Here is a 7,500-nt window from a genome sequence, read left to right as displayed (position 1 = left end):
TTCGAAGGCTGTCAAGTTCTAGTCACCTCCTGCCTGCCAAGTTCTTACACTGACTCAATTTGGTAAGCAGGGCAGACACGTCGACAGCTATTTCTATATTGTAGGCCTGGTGCCACATATTTGCGATTTGTTGGCTTTTCACATAATAGCTGAAGACATAATCACCAATGAAGCAGTGCATATGTATACGTGCACACACACACACACACACACACACACTCACACACACACATACACAGAAATGCCACAGTCTTTGTCTCTAAGTTTCAGAAGTGGGCAAACTTGAAAATTTTCTGAAACTATAAAGGAGACTAAAGAGATGTGATAAGTGTATGAACTGTGGGAGCCTGGACTTAAATCAAGCATGGAGGATGACAACAGGACAACTAAGAAACTGGGCTATAGACTAGAGGAAAGTATTGTGTCAATGTTAGTTTCCTGAATGTAGGAATTTTCCAGGGTTATGGGAGAGAATGTGCTGTCCTGGACAATTCACAGCACAGTAAAGGCATTAAGTGCACAGGGGTAGGAGACACAAATACTCTTCTCAAACTGTTCAGAAAGGTTGAATTAGGGAAAGAGGCAAGATAAAGTACATGTGGCAAAATGTGAAACGTCTGTGACTCCTCCTAGACATTCCAAAGAACTCTCATGGAGAGACAGGAAATAAAGTTTGTCCAGGCAGTTTCAGTGGTCTTCCCTCCCCCACTAGGAAGAAAAGTTTGGCATTCATTTGCAAACACACTTCAATATTTCACATGTATAGATGAATCTTTCAACTATTATAATATAGACCTGTCTCCCTCATTAATGATGTGTTAAAAATCTGTAAAAGCTGTTTGCTCAGCAAGATTACTTCAACAAGATTGATTAGATCAATTAGGAAAGAATTCCCATATGGAATTCTCTTAACAGTATTTCTAAAGTTTGAAAATCCTGCAGAGTAAAAAATATCTAAAATTACTATAAAGAGTAAATGACAATGGATTGGAACTGATGTAACAATGACTGCAGATTGTGTTTACATAGAAAAACACAATTGGGCTTTACAGGAGGAAATGTGAGCAGGCCAGAAACAGGGCAGCAATGAAGTTACGTAAGTTGTCAAGAGTTTGATAGCACCATGACGTTGATCATAAAACTGTTCCATGATGTGTGTCCTCATGAGAACCCTGAGGTGCCCGTTTCCATGACTCTGTACACTATGCTTTGCTTTGCTTCACATTCTCTATATTGAAGAAGCTGGAGTAGAGCAGCTTTCTATTTCTCAGAAAGATTAAATTTAATCTCAATTAAAGGAAGACCTTTCTAACATGTGGGACATGAGTAGTCACATTGGGTCTGGCCTTGTGATCCTCAGGTGGCGTATTTGTCGTCAAATATAGCAGTTGACCTTGTGGGGAGGATCAGTATTCAGGGTCAGTACCAAGCAGCAGAGAACTCAGCCCATCACAGGTCGAAAGCAGAGCACTGCAGCACCAAGGGAATGGGGTTCTTGACTCAGCTAACCATTGGCGAATTAGGCTAAGGCTTGTTGAATATTTGTTGATACTTGCCCTCAACTAGCTTTGAACTATGAATAAATATATCTGAGCCGCTGGCTCCGACAGAGGGCAAGATGGAAGCACCCAATAGAGAATACTATGAACCAATGTTCTTTTCCCTGGAAGTGTCTTTCTTACTCTGATTTTTCTACTCCTTCCCATTTGCAGGCCCCACCTCCTTGGCCATAGGACCCAAGTCACCACCTGGACTGGCCCATCAGGAAACTCAAACTTCCCCAAAGAAACAAAGCCTTCAAGGTGGAGAGGTGTTCCATATGGAGACCACCCAAGTGGAGGAAGGGGAAAAGAAAATCAGACACACTGGCATGCGGACTGGTCCACACTGTTTATTTTTTGCATTAGCTTCAACCAAAGGAGGAACGGTAGTTTTATTGTCTCAGTGAGACCCTCGATATCATTCATTGTCTCCTGAAGAGACTTCTGGTCACTGCGGAATAGAAGAAAAGATACTCATGCTCAAATTCCATTCCACTGTAAAGTGCACAAAAAGAGTACTACCACATGAAAAATTCATGTGTCAGGAAAAAGAATTCTTGAAAGAATGATCACAATTTTTATTACATGTTTTGGCCATGAGTCATTTATTCCCTTTATGATTTTTTTTTAATTTCTGGGGAACTAAAGTAGAACTTGCAAATGAGAAAAGTTAACATTCTTCACTTTTAATAAAATATGGGTGTGTTTTATAAACTAATTCATAGATCTTACATCTTATTAGCTTCATCTCTTTAATTCCAATCTGACAACGAGAATAACTGCTCAATAAACTTAAGATAATACTACTAACCTGAATAAAAAACAGATTAATAATAAGATTTCATCAGTTCATCTGTCAAATCAATACTTAGGAATTAATTGTGCATTGTCAATTTCATTTTAGTTTACTTAGTACTATATATTTGGGTGCTTCCCTATGATTTTGATCTAAATATATAAGGAAATAATATTTTTAGATTGCTATAATAAAATCTGTCAAAGTTATGTTTATTTTTATGGTAATTTCTTTCTCTTCCATTTCAAAGTGTGAGGGAAAAGAAATTTATCTGTTCAAATTCTATTTTATGTTTTGTTTTAACAATTACCAAAAGTCTTTCTTGAATATATATATATATATATATATATATATATATATATATATATAATTTCTGGAATAGGATGATTATGATAAAATGTGAGGATACAACTAGAGTAGTAGTTACAACACTAACTCCATATGCAATGTGAAGGTCAAGAGTAATTACTCATTCATAAGTATTTATTGAGTATATTCTCTGCATGGTACTACCTATAAATTGGTGATGAGCAAAATAAATATGGCCATTACTTTCAAGTAATTTCAGACTAATGGGAGGGTAATGCTTTTAGGAAACAAAAGTCTGAAAGAATTGCAGTGTTTAAGCACTCTATCATAATTCCCTTGGTGACAGGGACAGAGACTGGAGACAATAAAGATCTTTTTTGTCTTAGTTTGGAGGAAGTAACTAATTTTCATATATAAAAGTGTGGTTATGTTAGGAGACATCAGAGGACAATAAGGTAATAAGGGATATAGAAATACTGTGGTTTGCCTAACTAATGGGGTGATTTCCATCAGGAAGGATAGAAACTATGTAAAGTTTGAGGTGTAACCTAAAAACTTAAGCTGCAGTTATAAAGAATGCTCTGGGAGAGCAGTAAATTGAATGTAACTAAAAGAGATCACTTTGAGGAAAAATACTAGACAATACAAGAAAAGAAAATGCTACAAGGGAGAAAGGAATATAAACAGACATACAAATATCTGAAAACTTCCAAAAGATCAGGAATCATGCCTGTGGACCTTGGGAACCTAAAACTTAGAAAGAATTCAGAAAGAACTTGTTAACACAATTATGGGAAGTTAAGAGCGTATGACGAAAGTAGTTTTCAGTGTATATATGTTATAGTCTCTTAAGTTAACTCCTCCTAAGTGGAGTCATCATTCACTGCATTGTCTATGTTGAGTTTGTGTGTATAAATACAATCCAAACAAAGTGACATAACACATTCAATTAGTGTAACCCACCCAGGAAGCTCAGCCCAGGCTGTGGGCTTGAACTCACCAACCCTTCAACCCTGAATAGCAGCAATGGGCTGCTTGGTCTTGTGGATATGATGTCAACCCAGATGCCCTTGTGCACATCACTCAACAGCTGGCTAGGCTTTCCTATAGTGCAGTGCAGGGGTTTAGAGTCTCCAGGACAGGCTTGGACTTTGTCACAGGTGGGCTGGATATGGGACATCATATCCAGACTTCCCATTTGCCAGCTTCCCTCTCAGGCATGAAGTGGTCTTGAAACCTGCACTGCTGGGCCTGGAGGGAAAGCTGGTCTTGAAGTGCTCATTCAAGTCCTGGGGTCCACACTGAAGCCCAGGGTTAAACACTGTGCATCTAAAACACTCACTGTGGAGCCTAGAGGAGATCTGCATGTATGCCTGACCTGACACCATCACAAAACCCACACTCTGGTTTGATGGTAACCTGCTTGATCTGAGCTGGGCAATTTTCCTGACCTTCAACCTGGCTAAGATATTCATTGCTAGCTAAAGGGGCTTCCTAAAAACTCACGTATTTGCCTCCATGGCCTTGCTCTTGCCCCGCAAATGTATGTAAATTTTATTGTTTCTAGTTTTTCTGACTCTTTTTATGCACCTATCTTGCTTTCTGATTAGATGTCAAAGAAAGGTGTGACATATGTTCATGGTAATGTGTGGAGCTAGACATTATGCAAATTTGGAATAACAACATGTTTTGTGTGTGCAGAAGATTGAGCCAAAGGTGCTCTTCCATTGGGCTTTACAAAACTCTTTTACTTTTTATTCTAAGACAGGGTCTCACTACTTTGGGGATACTACCCTAGAACTCAACAACTTCTTGCCTCAGCCCCTGAATTACTGGGATTATAGGAATGCACCACCACACTTGGATTGACTAATAATTTTTAAGTCCCTTTCCCTTATTTCTTAAATTTGAACCACATATTTTAGAGGAAAGCCTCATCTTCACCACGGTATGGAATGTAATCTCCCATCGAACAGCATGGTCCAGTGCTGCCTGAGAATCTGGGCTAAGCACTGTGTGTCCTGGGCTCACTAGGTCACTTCTGGTCATCATTACTGGGGGGTGGATGTGGGAACATGTATAGATTGGGACCTGGAAGATAATGTAGCTTTCCATCTCTGTTTAAGACAAGCAAGTGGCCAATGAGCCAGGAGGCCCTTGTGACTCTCAAGATCCTACCTCTGTGGTTAGGTCATTTATCATCCTTTGTGCTCTGTCTATCCCTCCAGTTGCCAGCATAGCACCAGCCCGTGGAGGAGAACCAGTTGCTACCCAGGAGCCCTGCCTTTCACCTTGAACCCTCCCATCAAGTGCCCCAGGACAGTGTTCAGACAAGCCATTGACCTTCCCTCTCCACAGCCTTTGTAGCACTACTCAGTGGTGAAAATCACCTCCTACAGCACTGGTCAATCTCTTTCCTCCTCTGTGGCTCCAGAACTCCAGGTTCACAGGCAGGTTTCTATCCAAATATGACAGATGAATCCCTTCCCTTCAAGGCAATGGAATGTGTGAGAGGAAGGTGATTCTGGTACCAGGGGGTCAGCCCATATGAGAAGACAGAGAGCCTGATAATGGCTTGTCTTCAAACACAAGGAAATGGTAACTGAAACAGTGGGGGAGGTCCTGGGTGTGTGGGAGAAAGAATGCTATGAAACCGTGGCTGCCTCTCCCTGAAATCTGAAAAGTTAGAACAGCAGAGCATCTCCATGCCCAGATAAATAAAGGTTGACCCCAGGTACTTCCCCTATTTAAGGGATACTGGGCTCCTTGGGTGACCCAAAGCCTGAAACTAAGGGACATACAATCCAATTCATGAACCATCACACATGGAACTCCCTGACAGTGCCAAAAAATGACTAGCATAGGAGGGTAGAGGTGCTTTGATCCTCAGACCAGGGCCAGTGGTCCCCCCAAACAGGCTACTATCCCCCAACCCAGCAGGACTGACAACGTATCAGCTAGATTCGAGGAGCCCACTGCCCCTTCTAGCCACACCAGCCCATGATTTCCCAAACACATTCGTACCATCCCCACTACAGCTATCCTATGTACCAAGTGCCCACTGGGATCCTGCCAGCTAAGTGGACCCACCCTTCCTTTCACTGTGACAGGAGCCTGCATCCTTGGAGATACACAGCTTAAAGGCAAAATTGCCATTAATGAATCTCTTGGACAGATGAAGATAGTGGGGTTGGAGGTTTGGTAGGAAACAACCTGCAGCCCTCCAAGTCCAGACAAGACCAGCAAAGAGACGGACTGCAGCTCACAATACAATCCCTTGTAGATCTTTGAGGCTTTCAGGGTAGCCTGCCCTCCACCACTTCAGCCTCGTATGGTAGGGCATGGGGGTGCAGGTCTGGGAGATGTCTTTGGAGGGACCAGCCTCCTCCATGTGCAGGTTCTCACTAGGCCACCCCTCTCTGCCCTGCCACCAATAGCCAGGCAGTTCATGACAGGGGAGTTGCGATTCTTCCCCTGTCTGGTCCCACTGGTTCTCTTCCTTGTCCCTCCATATCTGATCAGGCTTTGGGCACTAGATGGGGTCACCAGCCTCTTGACCCTGAGACATCTACCTCCTAGTCCAGGTGAGTTCAGTTTGCACCCCCGCCTGGAGGGCAGATTACTTGGCCAGTGAGGACAGTGTTTGGGTAAGAGGGTGTCACCTGGTCATGCAGCATACATGGGATGGGGCTCTAGCATACATGGGATGGGGCTCTCCAACAGGGTCATGTTCCATCTTCTACATCCGGCTTGTGGCTTTTGCCAAAGTTGCCATGAATTTAGGCACTGGAGTTGGGTTTTCAAAATAAAAGGAGCTTTCTGTCTGCTCAGGACCCCAGAATGAACAAGGGGAAATGTAGAAATAGCTCACCATGCCCTTTGAGAGCCCTGCATTTTGTCCAGGAGATGTACTCAAAGCTGCTTGCTGTGGCCATTATGCCAGGTGCATGGGGCATGGAGAGGTATGGGGTTGGGGACAGGAACAGAATTCAGGTGCTACCCAGTGGGTGTCCCTTCCCCACCAAGCACCAGTTTCCAATCCTGATGCCTCTTCCTTCCATGCACAGGCTCATCTCCAGTGCTGGTTAGATCCTTTCCTACCTGCAGTTCTCAGCAGCAAGTGCTCATCTGTGCCTGTGAAGGTGAGAGGGCCCCTAGGCTTTGGGAGCCACAAAGGCCACTGCCTGGCTGAGTGGTAGTGTTCAGGCCTGTAGGCCTGGAGGGGTCCACAGCTTCCTTGGGAGGCAAGTACTGGCTTCTGCCCTCCAGGATCCTTGGGCACCAAAGCCATGAGAGTGACTCTAAAGTCTGCAGAGGAGGAGTCCAGCTCCTTACCTGGGTGACCAGGTCCACCACTGGGCAGAAAAGATCACTGTGGCCAGGCTCTTGTACTCTGACTTCTCACACTAAGAGATGCCACCGCAGCTGTCCAACCCTCCAGGAGATTGCAAAGTCTGCACACTTCCTTGGCAAGAGGGTATGTCCCTGCCCTGCTGCAAAGGTCATCAGAGACATTATTGGAGAGCTGGATCCTAACTACTAGAGGGGCATGGGACTGAGTGGGGAAATTTTCCCAAACCAGGAACCTACCCAGAGCGTGGGTACCCAGCCCACAGATGAATTCAGAGTTTAAGCACAGCCAACCCTGGTCAGCAATCCCTGAACCTCTAGTTGTAGGTTTTAATGATGAAAATAGAATATAAACATTAATAACACCCTCATCCTTAAGATGAATAAGCTCTCACTTGATATTCAAAGGAGAAAATAACTTTAGAGAAGTTCAATTCCATAGAATTTATCTGAGCAAGCAGAAATACAAAAATCAACAACTGGAATGACTGGATTCTCTGAAAG

The sequence above is a fragment of the Ictidomys tridecemlineatus genome, unplaced genomic scaffold, assembly GCF_052094955.1.
Source record: "Ictidomys tridecemlineatus isolate mIctTri1 unplaced genomic scaffold, mIctTri1.hap1 Scaffold_2577, whole genome shotgun sequence".
Lineage (NCBI taxonomy): Eukaryota > Metazoa > Chordata > Mammalia > Rodentia > Sciuridae > Ictidomys > Ictidomys tridecemlineatus.
The sequence above is the reverse complement of the archived record's forward strand: the minus strand, read 5'-3'. Positions refer to the sequence as shown.